Genomic DNA, 24,237 nt, shown 5'->3' on the forward strand with positions numbered 1-24,237 from the left:
AAACTAACACACCATTGTAAAGCAATTATACCCCAATAAAGATGTTAAAAAAAAAAAGATGTGGCACATATATACAATGGAATATTACTCAGCCATAAAAAGAAACAAAATTCAGCTATTTGTAATGAAGTGGATAGACCTAGAGTCTGTCATACAGAGTGAAGTAAGTCAGAAAGAGAAAGACAAATACTGTATGCTAACACATATATATGGAATTTAAGAAAAAAAAATGTCATGAAGAACCTAGGGGTAAGACAGGAATAAAGACACAGACCTACTGGAGAACGGACTTGAGGATATGGGGAGGGGGAAGAGTGAGCTGTGACAGGGCGAGAGAGAGGCATGGACATATATACACTAACAAATGTAAGGTAGATAGCTAGTGGGAAGCAGCCTCATGGCAAAGGGATATCGGCTCGGTGCTTTGTGACTGCCTGGAGGGGTGGGATAGGGAGGGTGGGAGGGAGGGAGATGCAAGAGGGAAGAGATATGGGAGCATATGTATATGTATAACTGATTCACTTTGTTATAAAGTAGAAACTAACACACCATTGTAAAGCAATTATACCCCAATAAAGATGTTAAAAAAAAAAAAAGAGTCATGTACCAAAATGTTCAATGCAGCTCTATTTACAATAGCCAGGAGATGGAAACAACCTAAGTGTCCATCATCGGATAAATGGATAAAGAAGATGTGGCACATATATACCATGGAATATTACTCAGCCATAAAAAGTAATGAAACTGAGTTATTTGTAGTGAGGTGGATGGACCTAGAATCTGTCGTACAGAGTGAAGTAAGTCAGAAAGAGAAGGACAAATACCGTACGATAACACATATATATGGAATATAAAATAAAAAATGTCATGAAGAACCTAGGGGTAAGGTGGGAATAAAGATGGAGACCTACTAGAGAATGGACTTTAGGATATGGGAAGGGGGAAGGGTAAACTGTGACAAAGTGAGAGAGTGGCATGGACATATATACACTACCAAACGTAAAATAGATAGCTAGTGGGAAGCAGCGGCATAGCACAGGGAGATTCATCTTGTTGCTTTGTAACCACCTGGATGGGTGGGATAGGGAGGGTGGGAGGGAGGGAGACGCAAGAGGGAGGATATATGGGAACTTATGTATATGTATAACTGATTCACTTTGTTATAAAGCAGAAACTAACACACCATTGTAAAGCAATTATACTCCAATAAAGATGTAAAAAAAAAAAAAAACTAAAAAAAATGATAGGAAAGATCAATGAATCCACGAGCTGGTTCTTTGAAAAGATGAACAAAATTGATAAACTAGACTCATCAATAAAAAAGAGAGAGGGTACAAATAAAATCAGAGATGATATATGAATAGTTACAACCGAAACCACAGAAATACAAAGGATCATAAGAGATTGCCATGAACAATTATATACCAACAAATTGGTGTTGACACCCAGAAGGAATAAATTCCTAGAAACATACAATCTTCCAACATTGAATCAGAAAGAAGAAAAAAATCTTAACAGATTGTTCACTAGCAATGATACTCAGTAACCAAAAATCTCTCTCCCAACAATTAAAATTGTAACACCAGTTGACTTTCCAGGACAATTCTACCAAACATTTAAAGAAGAGTTTACACCTACTCTTCTCAAACCATTCCAAAAATTGAAAAGGAAGGAACACTTCCAAACTGATTATATGAGGTCAGTATTACCCAGATAGAAAAACCACAGATATCATTAAAAAGAAGAAAATTACAGGTCAATATCCCTGATGAATATAGATGCAAAAACCCTCAACAAAAATATTAGCAATCCAAACTCAGCAATACATTAAAAAGATCATACATCATGATCAAATGGGATTTATTCCAGGGATGCAAAGATGGTTCAATATTCAAAAACCAATCAACATGATACACCACATTAACAAAATGAAGGCTAAAAATCATGATCATCTCAACAGATGCAGTGAAAGCATTTAACAAAAGTCAACATCGAATTATAATAAAAACTCTCAACAAAGTGGGTACAGAGGGAACATACCTCACCATAATGAAGACCATATATGACAAACCAACAGCTAACATAATACTCAACCATGAAAAGCTGAAAGCTTTCCTTTAAGATCAGGAACAAGACTAGTATGCCCACTATTGCCACTTTCATTCAACACAGTATCGGAAATCCTAACCACAGCAATCAGAAAAGAAAGAAAAATAAAAGGCACCCAAATTGAAAAGAAGTAAAACTGTCACTGTCTGCAAATGGAATAATATTATGTATAGATAACACTAAATATACCACCAAGAATCTATTAGAACTAATAAATGAAATCAGTAAAGTTGCAGGATACAATATCAATATACACAAATCTGTTGTGTTTCTATACACTAATAAAAAATGATCAAAAAGAGAAACTTAAAAAACAATACCATTTATGATTGTATCAAAAGGAATAAAATACCTAGAATTAACTTTAACCAAGGAGCTGAAAGACCTACACTAGGAAAACTATAAAACACTGATGAAAGAAACTGAAGATAACACAAATCATTGGAAAGATATACCATGCTCAGAGATTGGAAGAATTAATATTGTTAAAATGTCCATAGTACCCAAAGCAATCTACAAAGTCAATGTAATCCCTATCAAAATACCAATAGCACTTTATACAAAACTGGAACAAATAATCTTAAAATTTGTATGGACCCCAAATAGCCAAAGCAATCTTAATAAAGATGAACAAACCTGAAATTATCATGCTTCCTGACTTCAAACTATAATACAAAGCTACAGTAATCAAAACTGTATGATACTGGCACAAAAAGACACATAGATCAATGGAACAGAATAGAGAGTGCTTTATTTACAACAAAGGAGCCAAGAATATATCATGGGGAAAAGACAGTTTCTTCAATCAATGGTGCTAAAAAAACTGGAGAGCTACATGCAAAAGAATGAAACTGGGCCACTTTCTTACACCATATACAAAAGAAGCTCAAATGGATTAAAGACTTAAATGTAAGACCTGAAACCATAAAACTCCTAGAAGAAAATATAGAAAATACACTCTTTGACATTAGTTTTAGCAATATTATTTAGGATCTTTCTCCTCAGACAAGGGCAACAAAAGCAAAAAAATGAACAAATGGGACTACATCAAACTGAAAGACTTTTCACAATAAAGAAAACTATTAACTGAACAAAAAGTCAACTTTCTTAAGGGGAGAATATAATTGCAAATGATATGTCTGATAAGGGGTTAATATCCAAAATACTTAAAGAATTCACACAACTTGATAACAAAGAAACAAATAATTGCATTAAAAAATGGGCAGATGACCTGAATGGACATTTTTCCAAGGAAGACATGCAGACAGATAACAGGCATATAAAAAGATGCTCAACATCACTAATCACCACGGAAATCAAATCAAAACCACAATGACATATCACCTTTCCGAATGGCTTTTATCAAAAAGACAACGAACAACTATTGGTGAAGATATGGAGAAAAGGAAATCCTCATGCACTATTGGTGGGAATTTAAATTGATGCAGCCACTATGGAAAACATTATGGAGATTCCTCAAAAACTTGAGGGATATAATATACTGCATAAATAATATAGCCAGTAATATAGTAACAACTTTATATGGTGATAGATATCTACTAGACTTACAGTGGTGACCAATTCGTAATATACACTAATGTCAAATCACTATGTTGTACACCTGAAACTAATATTATGTGTTAACTATTCTTCAATAAAAAAATAATAAGAAGTATGTTAGAAAATAAATCAATTGGTTGATTGTAGGGGGTAGGAAGAGAAAATGTCAAGGATAATTCCCAGATTTTCATCTCGAGGAACTGAGTACAAGATTATACCACCAAAGAACACTGAAGGAGGAAGCAGTTTAAAATGGGAGACTGTGGGTTCGACATTGGATTTTGTTTTGTTTCATTTTGGAATCTGAAGTGCTTCTGACACATTCATGTGAAATTGTTGTCCACAGTTAGATAAGGCTATAGCTCAGAGATATGATAATCATAATTCTTCTTTGATTACCCTAACCAGATGAAAGTTCTCCACACACAGATTCCCTGTAACACTAACAAGAGATGTTAGTGTATTACATAAGTTACACAAGTGTAACTCTGCTTTATAATTTAGTTCTTGCATGCTTTTACTATATGTGCCCTATATTGGCAGTCCCCTTGATGAAGGAAATGTGTCTCATATTTGTACTCTTACCTAAAAGAGCCTAGCAAGTGTCCTACACAAAGAAGATGTAAAAATGTCAGACACATAATGGCTACTCAACGTTTACTGAATGAGTGAATAAATCAATAAGACATTTACTAAGTTGATGTTAATTATAAATAATAAATATGCAGGTTGCACAAGTTTTGATAATTATATTTACATTTGAAAATATATACTGCTTTATAAGATTATCTGACTCTTTCAATGTGTTAGCATATCCTAACAATGTTAATAATAGCTGCCATTTTATTTTCCTCCTTGTTCTTAAAGTTCTTGTTAGCATAGCCAGAAGGCTCAAGAGAAGAGAGTACAGCTGGTCAAGAAAGAACCTTTAATACTGGAACAGAGTATTTGCTTTCCCGTAAGTTTGTATACCCCTCTCTCTCAGCTCTATTGCTGGCAGAGCTATTTCTTTGCTAGAATGATAATATCCTTGCATTCATTCTCTGGGGACCATTCTCTGGGGAACTAAAATAATAACATCCTGATATCAAAGCCCCGTAAAAAAGAAATTTAAGACACTTTGTTTGTACACGCTATTTCCTAGATACCTGGAGTAGAGCTTTAAAAATAAAAATAAATAAATTTATGGGAACATTTTAATTATTATTATCAAAGAACCAAACTTTGTTTAATTTAAACAACTGTTGAAGTCCCTAGAAAAAAATGTCTGTCTTGCAATTCGGACTTTACAGACTACCCCTTAAAGAGAAATAAACAAATACAACTGGGATTTAATTTGAGGATCTAGCTTAACTGATCACAGATGTAGGTAAACTACTAATTGGAGCCATGAGCATGATGCCATTTTATTAACTTGCTGGTTCAACTAGTGGGATTCTGGCCATTATTAAGTCTTTTTTTTTTTTTTTTTTTTTGCTTTTTGGTTCATTATTTAATGCCTACTACTAACTACGACTGAATTCATGGTTTCAGTGAAGTTCGATTTATTTTTAAACGACAATCTATCTCCACATGTGCTTCTCTTAAATGTTAATTTAGGTGACCCATAATACATTTTTTGAAGGGCAAGAGGAATAAAAGAACGAGCTTCGGTTGAATGCCTGCTTTGAGGCTGGGTGAAAATGGAGCAGATTTTTACTGACCTAACACTATTACAGCTCCTTTCCTCCAAAATATTCCCAACCAAACCATGGGTATGATGGAAATGGAAGTGAAATACAAATATATGATTTTACTTCCTTATACACCCATTGCTGTTTTTCAAGAAAGAAGCTTAAGTTGTCCATGCTCCTCTCTGAAATGCACACTCCCCCTATGAGTATCAGATTAATCCAATTTTAGCTTCCAAAATAAGTTCAACATAAGTTCCACTTCTGGGACTCCTCCATGACTTCCAGACTCCTTCAGCCCACTGTGATTTCCCTTCTTTCTGTGCATTTGCTTTTAACAAAACATTTATTGCATGCATACTCTGTCAGGTACTGTGCTGGGCCCTGATGACACCAAACTAGAACTCACTAAGGTCTGAGAAGAGGAGGAAGACAGAAAAGCAAATTGAGAAACAAATACAGTATCATGAGTTCCGTGAAAGAATTTGTATTTGTTGTGTGTGTAGGTGAAGATAAGAGGAGAATTACTTAAAAAGTTCTTTTAAGAGGTAACAAATGAAGAGTTAAGGGTTAAAAATTTTCTCCTTGATAGGATTATCACTGTGATTATTATTAGTACATAACTGATTAAATAACAAGTATATAACATTTTGTTAATAATTATTAAAAACAATATTTCACTAGAAATAGATCTCAAACATTTTAATAAGCTCATATATCTATACATTAATATTAAATTTTGCTAGAATAGGACATAGATCAGCATCAAGTCTGTTCCTATTTTTCATTTTTATACAAATAAGATAGCACACAGTCTTATAAATAAGCAGATGGGAACAGAAAGAGCTTTGTAATAGTAATATTCAAATCTTTGAACTCCTTCTGGGCTTCTGGGTCATATGCCCAAATCAGAGTGATCTACCATAAAAAATTATGTTTAATCAGCTGACAATTCAAGCATTCCCTCAAATTTGTTAAAAGCAAAGAATGGGGAACAACTGACCTTTAGAACAGTATTTAGAATAATTTATGTCCAGTCAGCATATTGCCAGGAAACAATATTCTATGAGTATTTTCATATTTCTGCACAGAAAGGTCTTTCTGAACAAAACTACCCTACTAGCAACCTGGATTAAGGATGACTGAATGGCAAACAAGCCTTGCAAGTTAGATAGAGACCTCCAGAGAGATTCAGTGACATCTCTCCTGGAGGATCTGTTTACATTCCAGGGATTGCAAACCTAGAGAAAACCCACTCCTCTTTCCAGAGAGGATCTACTTACGTTCTAGAGCAAAGGTCTCCACCTCTATCTCCAGAGGGGAGGAGGGCCAATTGTGTGAGCTGCCCTACATAAGCTTCTAGAATTACAATGTCAGGGTCTCTCTCCTGTGGTACAAACTCTGTTACGTGCTCAGGTGACATATGTAATCATTGAGTCTTGATGGGGCACTGCAGTAAAAGGAACTGATGCAAGATTTTCTGTAGTAATTAAAAATCTGCCTCTGGTCCTGAAGTCTTGTGATTGTGTGTGTGTGTATGTACAAGCATATGCTCATAGAAGAAGACAGAGATACCACAGTTTTAGACTCACATAGATTAATTCACTTTCTCAAGTCCAATATTTCTAACTGTTCCTGTTTTGAATCCCTGAAGGTTTGACACTGCAGGGTACTATAAGGACAGGTTGTGCCTGTCTTTTATAAGGAAAAAAAGGGGGGGCCCTCTGGTAAAGCACAGTTGGGAGGGTAATATCTAAAACTTTATTACAGGCAAATCAATTTTAACAAGACAGCATACCCTTTGGAAAGTCTAAGCGTATACCAATTGGCATACCAATTAAACTAAACCTAGTGAACAAAACAAACTGCAGAGAAATGTCAAAGATAATTCTATTTTTACAAAGTAAAAATTACAAAATTAAATTTTATATTTTCAGAATTGCATGAGTCTGGTTATAAACTATTAAGAAAAGCAAAGAAATGATAAAAATTCAGGACAGTGGCTTACTTTTTGAGGAAAAAGGGATATAGTTATGGAAGGCTAAACAGGAGGCTTCAAATATGTTAGTAATATTTGTTAAATATTTTATTATTTCCTGTAAACTAAACACACGTTACTTTATATTTCAGTATATAAATATTTTATAATGATTTTTAACTTACCCATCTTTTAAAGTTAACTGTCGATGTCACAGCTGAGTGATGATTGAGAGGAACTTAAGTGATACCATGAGTGCCTATTTACATAAAGCACAGCAAATAAAAATATTTTGTTCATTCATCCATTCACTCTATAAATATGTACTGAGCACTAATAATGTGCCATTGTTCTAAGTGCTTGTGAAACTGTTGATAAAACAGGATGGAATGAAGGAAAGCAGCTAAAGGTTATTTCAATAATCCAGGTGAAAGATGATGATGGCTTTGACAAGGGTGGTAGTAGTGGAGATAAGTCATCTGATACTAGTTATATTTTAAATGTAGAACCAACGGGTTTTCCTGATATTTTACAGGTAGAATGTAAAAGAAAAAAATATTCAGTATAACTCCAAGGTTGTGACACAAGCAACTGGAAAGATGAAGTTTCCAAATACTCAGAGAGGTTAAAGTATAGATGAAGCAGGTGTGATGGGAAAGAAAACTTGATATCTCCATTAGATACCCAAGTGACACTGGATGTATAGGGCTGGAGTTCATGAGAGAACTATTTAGCACCAGATGTGCAGCTTACCAAGTCTGTCAACTGAAAGCATCTATTCTTGCTTGAAATTTTCATTTGAGTGTATTTCTTACGGAGATAACACCAAAACACACACACACACACACAAAAGGATGTTTTTAGTGGTAAGATATACAATTTTCTAAATATTTAACTTCAGCACAAACACATAAGCGTTATGTGCATGTATGTGTGTGTATTTAATAAACTACAAGCTAATGTGGTTTCGGCACTGATTTCAAACTTCCTCACTGGGAAATGTTGAAATATTAGTCAGTAATAGCTAAGGAAAATATCTCTGTCACAATCTAGCTCTGTATTATCTTTCCACAGAACCTGTTGTGACCCATGACATTCTGGGCTGAAATAGATATTTCTTTCTATCATGATTTTTGAAACCAATTACAAAGCTGTTTTGAGCTCTGTTTGTAAGTGATCAAGTGTCAGGCTTTAAATAGAGGGCCAGTTAGTTCTCTGGCTATTAGTTATCTCTAACTAATAGGTTAGATATCTCTAACTAACTAGGTTAGTTATAACTAATACAGGTTAGTTATCTCTAACTAACCCTAACTACAGGTTCCTTGATTAGTGCTATCTCCCACACCAAACATTCTGTACGATAGCAGTTGCAACTCTGTCTCTCAGCTTTGAGTGCTAGCTCATATTCACTCTAGGTAGCTTATCTCTGTCTCTGAATTGTGAAGCTATAACGGGACACATTTTACAGGTATTCTTGTTGTTGTTAATAAAAACAGTAGATTCCACTGGGCTCAAATACTAACTGAAAAATGTCTCCAGCTTTGTGGAAAAGTCATGTATAACATTAGAAAAGTTGCCCTTGGCTCTAGAACTCAGAATTTTACTACTTGATTATATCTTATTTTATATAAAGTAAAACAATTTTGTGAGGTTACTTCAAGTCTAGGGTATGATTTTCAATATTGTACATGCATAAATTTATCAGCTGACACAGATATAAGATTCATTTTTATCAGGATAGTCAAATTCAGAATACCTATTTATTATTTTACATGAAAAATATAAACTCTAACAGGGTGGAACTATAGTGTCCAATTTGACTCTTTATTCTCCTATATGTAGAAAATTTACATAGATATACAGATGTCTACTAAGATATTGCTTAGCAGGTAGAATAATATTGTTTTGAGTAGGTAATAGATTGTCTTTAATAACTAAAGTTACCAAATTACATAACTGAAAGACAAAAAGAATTAGGGAAACCTTTCCCTGGATTATACTTGGCTGCTGACTAATTTTTAATTTTTGGCTTTCCTTTTTCTCGTACTTATAGAGACCATCACTCATCTTGGTATGTATTATTACGTCAGAGGTGTAACATTACTCTTTCTTGGTATCAATTATATTGAAGTAATACCCATCCATTCAACATATTTCTTAATATTCACTCTGTATCCCATACTATGTTAAACAAGAGATATGAAAATTTTAAAAATAAATAAACCCTAGCTAAAAAGTATATAACTAAAATATAATGAAAACATATTAAATAACTTCATTTCATTGTGGTGCATTTGTTTTCAGATTTATGCACAAAGATCAGTGATATTAATGAGATAGCCATAATTGTATTCCAGGAATGTTTCAAAGACATTAACTACATATTGAAAACTGAACAAAAATGTATCAAGTAGACAAGTGGTAGAAAAGCACTCCTAGGAAGAAGTATGTGAGTGCATATAAACTGTATCACATATTTTGGTCCTGCTAGAACACAAGGTAAAAGAAGGGAATTTTCAAGAGATAAAGCCAGAAACAGAAGCAGGGATTTCATCTTTCTGCAGTATGAAGATAATATACCTGGTATACACAGAAGGTCTTTCCTAATCCAATAAAAATAAATTGTAACAAACATATTTTTAAAACATTACGGTGCTCACAAAAGAGTAAAGAAATCTCAGGAATAAAATAAACAAACAATTAAGAACAGTGAACTGAAACTTGAAAAATAAGAATAATCAATAAGCACACAAAAACACTGGGCTTGCCCTGATACCAGTACCCAGAGCCTATGACAATGTGTAAGAGTTAAATATGACATTCTTGAATTAGGCAGAGCTAGTTGAAGGGTACTTAATTCCAGGTTCATAGAACGACCAGGATCTCAGAAGAAGAAAGAAGTTAACGCAAATCCTCTACAGAGAAAATTAATACTGATTTAGACTCTAGGATTCCCGCTAAGTCCCAATTACACAAGGAAATAAGCCACTGTAAGTGAAAGTCAGGAGATTGCCCTCTGAAGCAATTTGGATAATGGAATTGCTAAATAAGACTTTAGGGACTTCCCTGGTGGTTCAGTGGTTAAGAATCTGCCTTGCAATGCAGGGGACGCTGGTTTGATCTCTGGTCAGGAAACTAGAAACCCACATGCCACGGGGCAACTAAGCCCATGAGCCACAACTAGAGAGCCTAGGTGCTGCAACTACAGAGCCCATGCAGTCTAGAGCCCGCACACCACAACTACAGAGCCCATGCACTCTGCAGCCCATGTGCCGCAGCTAGAGAGAAGCTCGCACACCACAATGAAAGATTCCGCATGCCACAACTAAGACCCGATGCAGCCAAAATATAAATACTTTTTAAAAAGACTTTAAAAGACTTATGTTAGAAATATTTAAAGAAATATAAAATGAAATTTAAAAGTCAAAAGTAAAAAGGACACTATAAAAATAATTAGAAATATTTGATAATGAACCAAATAATTCAAATAACTGAGAAATAAGATATATAATAGTTAAATTTTTAAATAAATATATTCAATGAATTAACAGATGAGACAAAGACAAAAAGAAAATTTGTCAAGTGAAAAAGGATTTGAAGAAATTATCCCAAATAAGTCACTGAGAGTCAAAAGCATAAACAATACTAACAACATTTAAGAAAAAGTAAGATAGAATGAGAAAGTTTAATATATAGCTTATCGGAGTAACAGAATAAAAGAACAGAGGAATAAAGATATGATTCTGTGATAATGCAGAACTTTTAAGAATTGATAAAAACCATGGCTCTGCATGTGTAAAAATTCATAACATGTAATAAGAAGGATAAAAATAAATCTGTATCTGCACACGTTTTAAAGAAACTTAAATAAAATGAAGCCTTTCTTTAAAAAACAAACAATCAAATTTCTGGCCATGAAGAAGTAACATGAAACAGACTTACTCCCCATTATTGTAAACAGCTAGAAAGCTGGACAAAATATATGAAACAACTATTTTCAGACATCTAATAACCAAAAGTGCAAGACTGTGATCACTGAGAGAGAAAAAAAATGAGTGTTACAATTGTTTCAGATTTCTGCTTGGAGTCACATTCCAGAATGTTGCACAGAGAGAGGAATCCCAAATAGAACCCAAGAGTCTCACTGAATTTTCTTGTCTGAGATCAAGAAACGTGAAGTAGTTGGAATTATGGATGAAAGTTTCAGTATACAGCTACAGGCTGAAAAAAATGCTTTAGAAATATTCAGAGGTCTTTTGACATTTTACTGAATACTAAGCCACTTGAGTACATGATGAAATTCTGAGAGACTGAACAAAGAAAAACTAAGAAGTGGTAAGCAACCAATTCCAAGAGCTTTTATAGGGCTGGGAGATATTCAAACTCTGATCAGTGAAAGCGGAGATTCATTATTGGTCACTAAAGCATTCAGTAGAAATCCCAGAAGGGACACACCTTAGCATAAAGGATAAACTATTACTAGACTATTCTAAGCCTGCTCTAAAAAATGTTAGAAATAAACCTCAAAGGGTTTTAGCTAATCTGTAAGTAACTTTACTATTTGCAAACTAATATGCTAGAACAAAATCCAAATATTCAACAATGTAACATTCACTATGTCCCCCACAATGAAAAATAACAAGCTATGCCAATAAACACGCTGGGAGAAATATCAGAAAATAGAAACATTCTCATGAACGATGGCAGAAATTATGGAATTAGCTGACAAAGACCTTAAAACAGCCATTATAAATATGTTCCATATGCTTGATAACTTAAAAATATATATATAGACATAAGAGACATGGGAAATATAGAAAATAACTAAAAGGAACTTCTAGAGATGAAAAATAAAACAAGTGAAACAAAAGAATTATGACTAGTAAGAGCATAAACACTTTAGAAGAAAAGATCAGTGATCTTGGACCATAGCAACAGAAACTATCATACTGAATAACAAAGAGAAAAAAAGACTAAAAACAAAATAAAAGATCCTCAGTGACTTATGGGACAATGTTAAGAGGCCTAATATATGTATAATTGGAGTTGCAAAATGTGTGTGTGTGAGGAGATGAAGGACAAAAACTGAAAAATAATGCTGAAAACTTCTTCAAAGTAGATGAACTCCATAATTGCACAAAACTAAGAAGCTAAATGAAACCAATACATGACAAACACAATGAAAATCATACTAAGACACATCATAATCAAATTATGAAAAGCCAGCAATAAAGAGAAAAAAGTAAGTGTGAGAGGGAAAAAAACATTTTGCCTACATGTGAAAGTTAATTTATCTGTCAACCTGACTGAGCTAAGGAAGGCCCAGACAGCTGGTAAAACTTATTTCTGGGTGTGCCTGTGAGGGTGTTTCCAGAAGAGTTTAGCATTTGAATCAGCTGATTGAAAAGATCACCCCGACCAATGTGAGTAGACAATATATAATTGGCTGAGGGCCTGAGTGGAACAAAAAGATGGAAGAAGGGAGAATTTGCTCTCTTGCTTGAGCTGAGATATCCATTTTCCTCTGTCCTTATACATAGGTCCTCCTGGTTCCAGACTCTTGGACTCAAATTAGGACTTATACCATTGGCTCTCCTGGTTCTTAGGCCTTCAGCTTTGTACTGGAACTACACCACCTGCTTCCTTAGGCTTCCAGCTTGAAGACAACGAATTGTGGGACTTCTTGGCCTCCATAGTCACATGAGCCAATTCCTACAATAAATTCCCTCATTCATCTATCTATGTATCCATCCATCCATCCATCTGCCTATATATCTATCCATCTATTTACCTATTTACCTATCTATCCTATTGGTTCTCTTTCTCTACAGAACACTAACACACTACAAAGATAATAATAATCAGAGATTTCTCATCAAAAAATATCCAATCCAGGTGAGATGCAACATCTTTAAACTACTAAAAGAAGCAACTTTCATATAAAACTATCCTTAAAAAGAAAAGTAAAAGACAAACAAAGAAAACTCTTTTTCATGGTAAACAAAAACAGAAAGAATTTGTTACCAACTGTCTGGCACTATAAGAAATGTTATAGGAAAAATTTTAAGCAGAAGTAAAATTATAACATGAAAATTTGGAACTCTACTAAAGAAGGAATGGTGCTGAAAACGTTAAGTATGTGGTAAATAGAAAAGATGTTTTCTCATTTCAAATTTTGGTTTAAATTATAGTTGACTGAAATAAAATAATAATAATATAGGGTTTATGACAAATATAAAATAAAATGTATGATAACAATGGCACCTAGAACGGGAGGAGATAATGAAAGTATACTACTGTAAAAAGTAATATAATACTAGAGACTAGATTGTAATACAATAAAGATAAAATTTTAAAACCAGAACCATGACAAAAGGAAATAAATCAATATTGGAATTAAAGACACACATTAAAACCTCCATTCAAAAGAAGGAAATAAAAATGGTAAAAAGAAAAAAGAATAGATGGAATAAATAGAAAACAAATAGCAAGATGGTAAATTTAAAGCTGACCAAATTGACAATTACATTAAATGTAAATGGTCTAAATACCAATTAAAAGACAAATATTGTTAGAATTCAAATGCAAGACCCAACTATAAGCTATAAACTTGTTTTAACTATAAACACTTGTGTAAGCTAAATGCAAATTGATGGAAAATACAGATCATGAAAACACTAATCCCAAGTAAGAATTACAGTAAGGAGTTTGAATTGTATTTTATAGGACATGTCTCTAAAAGTGGATGTGAAAGATGACCTTTCCATAGGTACAAGGAACATATTAGAATTTACATTTTTATTTATTTTCTTTAAAAATGGAAAATAAATTAAGCTTTAATTATAATCAGAATGGATGGATTAATGGATCCCTAATTCATACTATGTGAGGTGATCAAATTATCTCCTATGGAACACAAGAGAAAGTTCCAAAACAGAGAAGTTTGTGTGTTTACTTTTTGAGTATTTCAAAATGATGTACTGTTCGTGTGCTCAGTTAACTGAATTCATGAATTATATTTCTAATTTTATCAACATTAACTATATTTAGGGATCACAACATAGATAAGTGGTTTAAAAAGAAACAACCCTCTATAAATATAATGCTAATAATGCAAACATAGCAATGAAAGCATGGTAGAGACGACATTTCATCAGCCACATTATGAGGTTAAAAATGATGATCTAAGAAGATGGGGATCAGCATCATGGTGGTTGGTGTGAGTCATTCTTCTCTCTCCACTTTGATTTACAACTAATAGGATATCCATAACTGATCAAAGTTCCTTTGCAGAGCACACCAGAACACTTCAGAAATGCATCCAAAAGTGGGTGCATTAGACCATGGTGGAGGATATATAGAGTCAAGGGAGTTGCAGCAGCAGTAGCATTGGGGCAGTGGTGGTGGCAGCAACACCAACACTAATGGTAGTGGCAGCCCTTCTAGCAGAGGACGTGGAAAGTAAAAGTCTGCCTGGCCACAGGGGCTGCAGTAGAGGGTCCTGTTGCTCTTCAGAAAACAGATTTCTGAAGAGAGGTCTCCATGACCAGGAGAGGGAAAGCAAAAGGAAGAAGGCAGAGAATTGAAGGAATGCATTTCATGCCATCTGCCCAAAATGTCAGAAGATCTGCCCACAAACCTCTTGGACTCCTCCACTCCCTCTGAGACTCCCCCTACTGGGCCAGAACCCAAGTGCTAAGAACACACCTCTTCCAACTCTTGTCACCAGTTTTTTTGTTTGTTTGTTTTTATGGGCTCACTCCCAAATTTAGCTACAAGTTAGCATCAGTAACAGAAACCAAAAACTTGTGCTATAGTACCACCTTCTGGAAAACAAAAGAAAGACTTCTAATTGCCAACCTGTTGGATTGTTAGAATGAAAGAAAACAAAGTCTTACCTAAATAAAAAAGTTGTTTGCTAATTCAAATGCAGCAGCAGAGGAACATTTCATCAAACACTATGAAAAATCATGGTAATATGGTATCACAAAAACAAAATCACAATTCTCCAGCAAGTGAAATCGGACACAGAATATTGCATTCTGATAGAGAATTCAAAATAGTTGTTATAAAGAAATTCAACAAGCTACAAGAAAACTCAAAAAGGCAATTCAATGAACTCAGGAATAAAATTAATTAACACTTTACCAAACAGATGTAAATTCTAAAAAAGAACTAAACAGAAATTCTGGAGCCAAAAAACTCAAAAAAAAAAAAAGAGATGAAGAATGCATTAGAAGGCATTGAAAACAGAGCAGATCAGATGGAAGAGAGAATAAGCAACCAGAAAGTTAGGAATTTAGAAATGATTCAAATGGAAGGTGAAAGAGAACTAAGATTTTTTTAGAGAGAAGAAACCTTATGAGAGTTATCAGACTCCATTAGAAAATCCAACATAAAAGTAATCGGTTCACCAGAAGGAAAAGAGAAGAAGGGGACAGAAAGTTTATTTTAAAAAACAATAGCTGAGAACCTCCTAAACCTGGGGAAAGAACTGTATATACAAGTCCACAAAGCTAACAGAACACCTTAGTATCTCAATGCAAAAAGAACTTTTCTAAGACACATTATGATGAAACTGTCAGGCCAATGATAACGAAGTTTAAAAACACTCAGTGAAAAAAAGAAAGTAATCTATAAAGGGACCCCCATTAAGCCACCATCAGATTTCTCAGTAGAAAATCTACAGGCCATGAGAGAGTGGATTGACATGCTCAAACTATGGAAACATACAAATTGCCAGCCAAGAATACTCTATCTGACAAAGTTACCCTTCAGATATGAAGGGAAAATGAAAGCTTTCCCAGACAAAAAAGAGCTGAGGGAGTTCAAATCACCAGACCTGCCTTACAAGAAATGTTGGAGGGAGCTCTTCAAGTTGAAATGAAGACAAAGGCACACAAAACTCTGATTAAGATGATAAACACAGTCGGAATTAGAAAACTGTAACTCTATTTTAGAAGCGTGTTAAACAATTATAGCATAAACGTTAAAGGAAAAGAATATTAAAAATAACTATAGTCACTACAATTTGGTAACAAATTCACAGCTTAAAAAGATAAGTTGTGGGCTTCCCTGGTGGCGCAGTGGTTGAGAGTCCGCCTGCCGATGCAGGGGACACGGGTTCGTGCCCCGGTCCGGGAAGATCCCACATGCCGCGGAGCAGCTGGGCCCGTGAGCCATGGCCGCTGAGCCTGCGCGTCCTGAGCCCGTGCTCCGCAATGGGGGAGGCCACAACGGTGAGAGGCCCGCGTAACGCAAAAAAAAAAAAAAAAAAGATAAGTTGTGACATCAAACCACAGAAAAGAAGGAATAGAAGAACGGAACCTTTATAGGCAAATGAAGGTAAGTTGCTATAAGCAGAAAAAGGACTCTTGTATTTATGAGATGTTTTATGTAAACTTTATGGTAATCACAAAGCAAACATCTAGAGCAGAGACACAAAACAAAAAATAGGAGACTGAACTAATCACTGTGTAAAACCACCAACTTACAAAGGTAGACAGAAACAGAAGGAAAAAGAAACAATGGAGAAAAAAAATAACCAGAAAACAAAAGATAAAATGGCAGTAGTATGTTCTTACACATCAATAATCATCTAAATGTAAATAGACTGAACTCACTAATCAAAAAAACACGGAGTGGCTGGATGAATTAAAAAAACAAGACCCAACTGTATGTTACCTACAGAAGACTCACTTCAATTCTAAAGACACACATAGGCTCAAGTGAATGATTGAAGATGATATTCCAAGCAAGAAGAAACCAAAAGAAAGTGAACATAGCCATACTTATATCAGACATAACAGACTTCAAGCCAAAAAATGGTAGCAAGAGACAAATAAAGTCATTATAAAATGAAAAAGGGGTCAATACATCAAGATATAACAATTGTAAATATACATGCTCCCAACACTGAGTACCAAAATATTAAGCAAATGCTAATGGATCTTAAGGGAGACCTACACAACAATATAATAATATTGTATTTCAATATCCCACTATCAGGAAAGAATAGATTGCCTAGACAGAAAATGAACAATTAATGTTGGAGTTGAACCATAATTTAGAACAAATGAATGCAGCAGACATATACTGAACATTCCAACCAACCATAGCAGAATACACAGTTTTCTCAAGTGCACATGGAACTTCTCCAGGACAGATGTATAACAGGACACAAAACAAACCTTAACAAATTCAAGAAAACTGAAATCATAGCAACTATCTTTTCTGACCACAATGGTATCAAACTAGAAATCAACAACTATAGGAAAGTGGTAAGATGTACAAATATATGGAAACTAAACAACACACTTCTAAACAACCAATTGGTCAAAAAAGAAATCAAAAGTGAAATTAAAAATTATCTCAAAACAAATGAAAATGTAAATACATCAAATCTTGTGGAATGCAACAAAAGCATTTTTGAGAGGAAAGTTTATAGTAATAAATGCATATATTAAGAAATTAGAAAGATTTCAAATAAAATACTTAACTTTACACCTCAGGGACTAGACAAAAAAGACCAAATCAAGCCCAAAGTTAGCAGAAGGAAGGAAATAATAAGGATCAGAGCAGAAATAAATGAAATAGAGACCAGAAAAACAATAGAAAGGAACAATGAATCTAAGAGCTAGTTCTTTGAAAAGGCAAACAAAATTGACAAAGCTTTAGGTAGATTAACCAAGAAAAAACGAGAGAAGACTCAAATAAAATTGAAGAGGGAACATTACAACTAATACTAGACAGAAATACATAGGAACATCAGAGACTGCTATGAATAATTATATGTCAACAAGTTACATAACCTAGAAGAACTAGATACATTTCTAGAAACACAACTTACCAAGACTCAATCAGGAAGAAATAGAAAATATAAAGAGACCAATAATCAGTAAAGAGATTGAATCAATGACAGAAACATCCCAACATAGAAAACTTCAGAATCAGACAGATTCACTGGTGAATTCTACTAAACATTTAAAGAAGAATTAACAACAACCCTCCTCAAACACTTCCAAAATATTGAGGAGGAAAGAACACTTCCAAATTCATTCTATAAGGCCAGCATTACTGTTATCGAATACAGGTCTGTGTGCCCTGCACACAGTGAGGCCAAACGATACTGAAACATCAAAGTTTGGAGCCAAGAAAGGTTTATTGCAGGGCCATGCATAGAGATGGGTGGCTCATGCCTTAAAAAACCCCAAACTCCCCAAAGGCGTTCAGCAAAGCCCTTTTAAAGGCAAGGTGAGAGAGGAGCGTGGTTAGTTGTTGCAAAATTCTTGGTGTCAGATCCTTTGTCCTTATAACTGTCCATGGGGTCAGGTCATGGTCAGGTCACAATGTTCCAGCCACAGCATCTTCAACTGGCCTTTCACACCAGCAGAGGGTCTACCTAATGGACGATCACACAGAGCATCACCACCTCCACTAGTCTGCCGGTCCACCTGTCAGTATGCCTGCCCGGCCGCCTGAAACAGCCCAGTCACCCAAAGTGAGAGGCTGAAACATTTGCGCCTGCCCGGTGCAGCCGCAGCCTTTCCCTTCTGTACCCCTCCTCAGCACCCTGCTATGTCAGGACTCACTCAGCAACTGCTCTGGGGAAGGGGGCAAGAGGGCAAATGGGGGCCAGGTCCCACAGACTGCAACCAAGGGAGACTGCCACCGTGGGGACCACTGCCATGCCGACCATTGGCAAAGCAGAACAGCTAACGGCCATGGACCAATGGCCACACTCCCGCCCTGCCCCTATTACATTACCTTGATACCAAAACCAGGTACAGGTACCACAAGAAAAGAAAACTATACACCAACATCCCTGGTGAGCATAGATGTAAAAATTCTCAATAAAATATTAGCAAACTGAATTCAAGAACACAGTAAAAAGATAACGCACTATAATCAGTGGGATTCATCTCTGGAATGCAAATATGATTCAACATACACAAATCAATTAATGTAATATATCACATCAACAAAATCAAAAAATCACATGATCATTTCAACAGACACGGAAAAAGCATCTGACAAAATACAATATGCTTTCATGATAAAAAGCCTTTGACAGATTGGGTATAGAAGGAACATAACTCAACATAATAAAAGTCATATTTAACTAACCCACAGCTAACATTATACTCAATGGAGAAAAACTGAAAGCTTTTCCTCCAAGATCAGGAGCAAGACAAGAATGCCCACTCTCATCTCTCTTATTCAATATAGTACTGGAAGCCCTAGACAGGGCAATTAGGCAAGACAAAGAAATAAAAGGCATCTAAATCAGAAAGGAAGATGCAAAGCTATTGCTTTCTGCTGATGATATGATTTTATATATAGAAAATTCCAAAGAGTCAACAAAAAAACTGTTGGAACTAATCAACAGTTTCAGTAAAGTTGCAGGATACAAAAGCAACATATAGAAATCAGTTGCATTCCTTTACACTAACAATGAACCATCTGAAAAAGAAGTAAAATTATCCCTTTCACAAGAGCATCATAAACAATAAAATACTTAGAATTAAATTTAACCAAGGAAGTGAAATATCTGTATAATTAAAACTACAAGACTTTGAGAGAGTGGCACTGACATATATACACTACTAAATGTAAAATAGATAGTTAGTGGGAAGCAGCCACATAGCACAGGGAGATCAGCTCCATGCTTTGTGACCACCTAGAGGGGTGGGATAGGGACAGTGGGAGGGAGATGTAAGAGGGAGGGGATATGGGGATATATGTATACGTATAGCTGATTCACTTTGTTATACAGCAGGAACTAACACAACATTGTAAAGCAATTATACTCCAATAAAGATGTTAAAAAAATTTTTTTAAATATCAGAATGATACCTAAAAAAGAAGAAAACTACAAGACTTTGCTGAGAGAAATCAAAGAAGACACAATTTTTCTAAAATCCCATGTTCATGGATTGGAAGAACTATACTGTTTAAATATCCATGCTGCTCAAAGCCATCTACAGATTCAACACAATTCTCATCAAAATATCAGTTATTCTTCACCGAAACAGAAGAAACAATCGTAAAATTTGTGTGGAACCACAAAAGACCTTGAATAGCCAAAGTAATCCTGAGAAAAAAGAACAGAGCTGGGGGTATCATGCTTCCTGATTTCAAACTATACAACAAAGCCAGAGCAATAAGAACAGCACAAAAATATACATGTAAACAAATGGAACAGAACAGAGAGCCCAGAATTAAATCCTGGCATATACAATCAACCAATATTCAACAAGGAAGCCAAGAGCATTCAATAAGGAAAGGATAGTGTCTTCAACAATTAATGCTGGGGAAACTGGAGAAATACATGCAGAACAGTAAAACTGGATCCCTATCTCACACTACTCATAAAATATTAACTTGAAATGGATCAAAGACGTAAACATAAAACCTGATATCACAAAACTCCTAGAAGAAAATATGGGGAAGAAGCTCCTTGATATTGATGTTGGCAACGATTTTGGGGACATGATGCCAAAAGCACAAACAACAAAAGCAAGAATCAACAAATGGGACTACACCAAATTCAAAGCTTCATACAGCAAAAGAAACAACAAAATGAAAAGACAACCTACAGAATGGGAGAAAAAATTTGTAAACCATATATCAGATGAAGGGTTAATATCCAAAATATACAAAGAACTCATACAAGTTAATAACAAATACAAACACCCAATTTAAAAATGAGCAAAAGAACTACATAGATATTTTCCAAAGAGGACATCAAAATGGCCAACAGGCTCATGAAAAGATGCTCAACATTACTAATCATCAGGGAAATGCAAATCAAAACCACAATGAGATACCACCTCACACCTGCTAGAATGGCTAGCATCAAGAAGACAAGAGAGAGCAGGTGCTGGCAAGGATGTGGTGAAAAGGGAGCCCTTATAACACTGTTGATGGGAATGTAAACTGGTCCAACCACTGTGGAAAACAATATGGAAATTCCTCAAAAAATTAAAAATAGATCTAACAATCTAGCAATCCACTTCTGGGTATATGCCCAAAAGAAATGAAAACAGGATTTTGAAGAGATATATGCACTCTCATCTTTACTGAAGTATTATTCACAACAGCCAAGATATGGAAACAACCTAAATGACCATCAGTGGATGAATGGATAAAAAAGATGTGCTATATATACAGTTGAATATTATTCATGTGTGAGAAAGAAGGATATCCTGCCATCTGTGACAACATGGATGGACCTTGAGCACATTATGCTGTGAGAAGTCAGACAAAGAAAGACAAGTACGATATGATATCACTTATACATGGAATCTAAAAGAGCCAAGCTCATAAAAAATAGAGAGTAAAACGCTGGTTATCAGGGGATGGGTAGATAAGACTGATGCTCTTAAGAGAACAAACTTGCAATGATCTAATTCACAGTATTAATGAATATAAACAACAATATTGTACTATAATTATGTAACGTGATAAATATCACAACAGCAATCATGTTACAATATTATGTATCAAAGTAACAAACTATACACAATGTTATATGTCAAATATATTCACTATAAAAAGATCTGACATGAAGACAAGCAAAATAAATTAAAATTAATAAGGTTATTTTAAATATGGACTTGTAACCACCATCATTAGTAGTTAATCTTGCTCTAAATTTAGTTTACCTTGAAATATTATCTAATAAGAGTGGTAAACCTTCTACAAATATTTTACATTGAATTTTTATCCTCTCATTTTTCTATTTGGAAGTATCTTTTATCATTTTGATCAACAGGACTGTGCAATAAGAAAAGTATGGAAAATATTGGCATCATCATTGGACAACCTTTGATAGGCTTTCAACAGTGCAGTAGCATGGCCATATTTTCACTTTGAACGCTAAGAATGGAATAAAATATAGGCAAAAAGCTGAGTTCAGAGGATGCTGCAGTAACTCAGCCAGGAGTTAATTAGGACCTGAAATAAGGAAGTAGGAGTAAGAAGAGGCTGTTTTGTGAGCACTTTGGACCATGGAATTAAGAAATGTGATTGATGGACCTGAGGCAAGTGCAATGCTGAGACTAAGGTGGAATCAAGGAGAACTGCCAATTCCCTAGGTTTGGTGAAAGAGTGTGGTGTACATCCCAATGTACCTTAGGGGAGATGTGAAAAACTCCCCTAACTCCTTCATAAAGAGCTCAGATCACATTGTTTTTAAATTGAGGTGTAATTGACATGTAACATCATATTAATTTCAGGTGTACAACATAATGATTTGATATTTGTATATATTGCAAAATGATCACCACAATAAGTCTAGTTAACATCCATACAAGTTACAATTTTTTTCTTGTAATGATAACCTTAAGATCAGAATGCATTCTATACATTGCTAATCATATTGTTTTATATGGAGCTATTAAGTGTAATTATAAAGAGATAACCTCTGACTTACAAATCAGTTTAGTTTAATATACATCTGTTGACTATCTAGTGAATATCTGTTCATCAGCTCAGTATTGAAATTTGAGAAACATGTTCCACTTGGGGTTGTATCATTAACTGATGATGGATATGCATATTGCAACACTATTTATTATAGATTTATTGTATATATGTCCACATTTTTCACTCATCATTCCTTTATTAGACTATTATATAATAAAGAACAAATATGAAAAAAGACTGTTTTGGGCTTCCCTGGTGGCACAGTCGTAAAGAATCCGCCTGCCAATGCACGGGAGACAGGTTTGAGCCCTGGCCTGGGAAGATCCCACATGCCACGGAGCAACTAAGCCCATGCACCACAACTACTGAGCCTGTGCTCTAGAGCCCGTGAGCAACAACTACTGAGCCCACGTGCCACAACTACAGAAGCCCACGTGCCTAGAGCCTGTGCTCCACAACAAGACAAGTCACTGCAATGAGAAGCCTGTGCACCACAACAAAGAGTAGCCCCCGCTCACCACAACTGGAGAAAGCCCACACGCAGCAACAAAGACCCAACGCAGCCAAAAATAAATAAATAAATAAATTTTTTTTAAAAAAAAAAGACTGTTTTAACCAGAAACCTATAGTCACAAAAATGTCTATACAATATATTTACTGTTTTCCTTGCATTTTGCCATGAGTGGAAAAAGCTACAATTATTAATGATACAACAATAAGTGAGTCTGAAATGCAGAATGAACTTAAGCCAAAACAAGTGAAAGATTACTCTATTACTGCCAGTGAAAATCACAGCCTAAAAATGTATAATACTAGGCTTCCCTAGTGGCGCAGTGGTTGAGAGTCCGCCTGCCGATGCAGGGGACGCGGCTTTGTGCCCCAGTCCGGAAAGATCCCACATGCCGTGGAGTGGCTGGGCCTGTGAGCCATGGCCGCTGAGCCTGCGCGTCCGGAGCCTGTGCTCAGCAACGGGAGAGGTCACAACAGTGAGAGGTCCGCGTACCGCAAAAAAAAAAAAAAAAACATACATATATATATATATATAGCTACTAAACTGAGAAATACAGACAGAACAGAATAAGAAGGGAAATGGGGCAAAGGAAAAGGAGGTGGCATATGCCACAGAGAAAAAAGACATGGGTCTCTAGTCTTCCTGAACTCTGACAATGACCTTGTTAAAGCTATCACATTTCTTGTCTGAAATTACATAATAACCTGATTGGTGAAAGTAAGTTATTATGTGTGTTTCATATTAACACAAAAAGAAAAAAGATTTAAATTATTTTTGAGGAACACCTGGAGCATATCCTTTGGACACTTGTGGATAAGAGACACCTACTCTGCAACTATTTAACAAAGAGAAGAACACTAAGAAAGTTTCTTCTTTCCTTTTTGGCTCCTAATCATTTCAGAAATTCCTGACATAAGTAATTAGGCAAAAATAAAATGCAAAAGGAATTCCTACTGACATTTGGCAATATAAATATTACG

At 35.1% G+C, this 24,237-nt stretch overlaps 1 long non-coding RNA gene across 2 annotated transcripts in view; it reads right to left on the minus strand.

The window, feature by feature from the left end:
* Positions 1–24,237, minus strand: part of LOC115857240 (uncharacterized) — a 341,441-nt gene that overhangs the window by 316,168 nt on the left and 1,036 nt on the right. The window lies entirely within an intron of this gene.

This window comes from Globicephala melas, chromosome 5 (genome assembly GCF_963455315.2).
Source record: "Globicephala melas chromosome 5, mGloMel1.2, whole genome shotgun sequence".
In the NCBI taxonomy this organism is placed as follows: Eukaryota; Metazoa; Chordata; class Mammalia; order Artiodactyla; family Delphinidae; genus Globicephala; species Globicephala melas.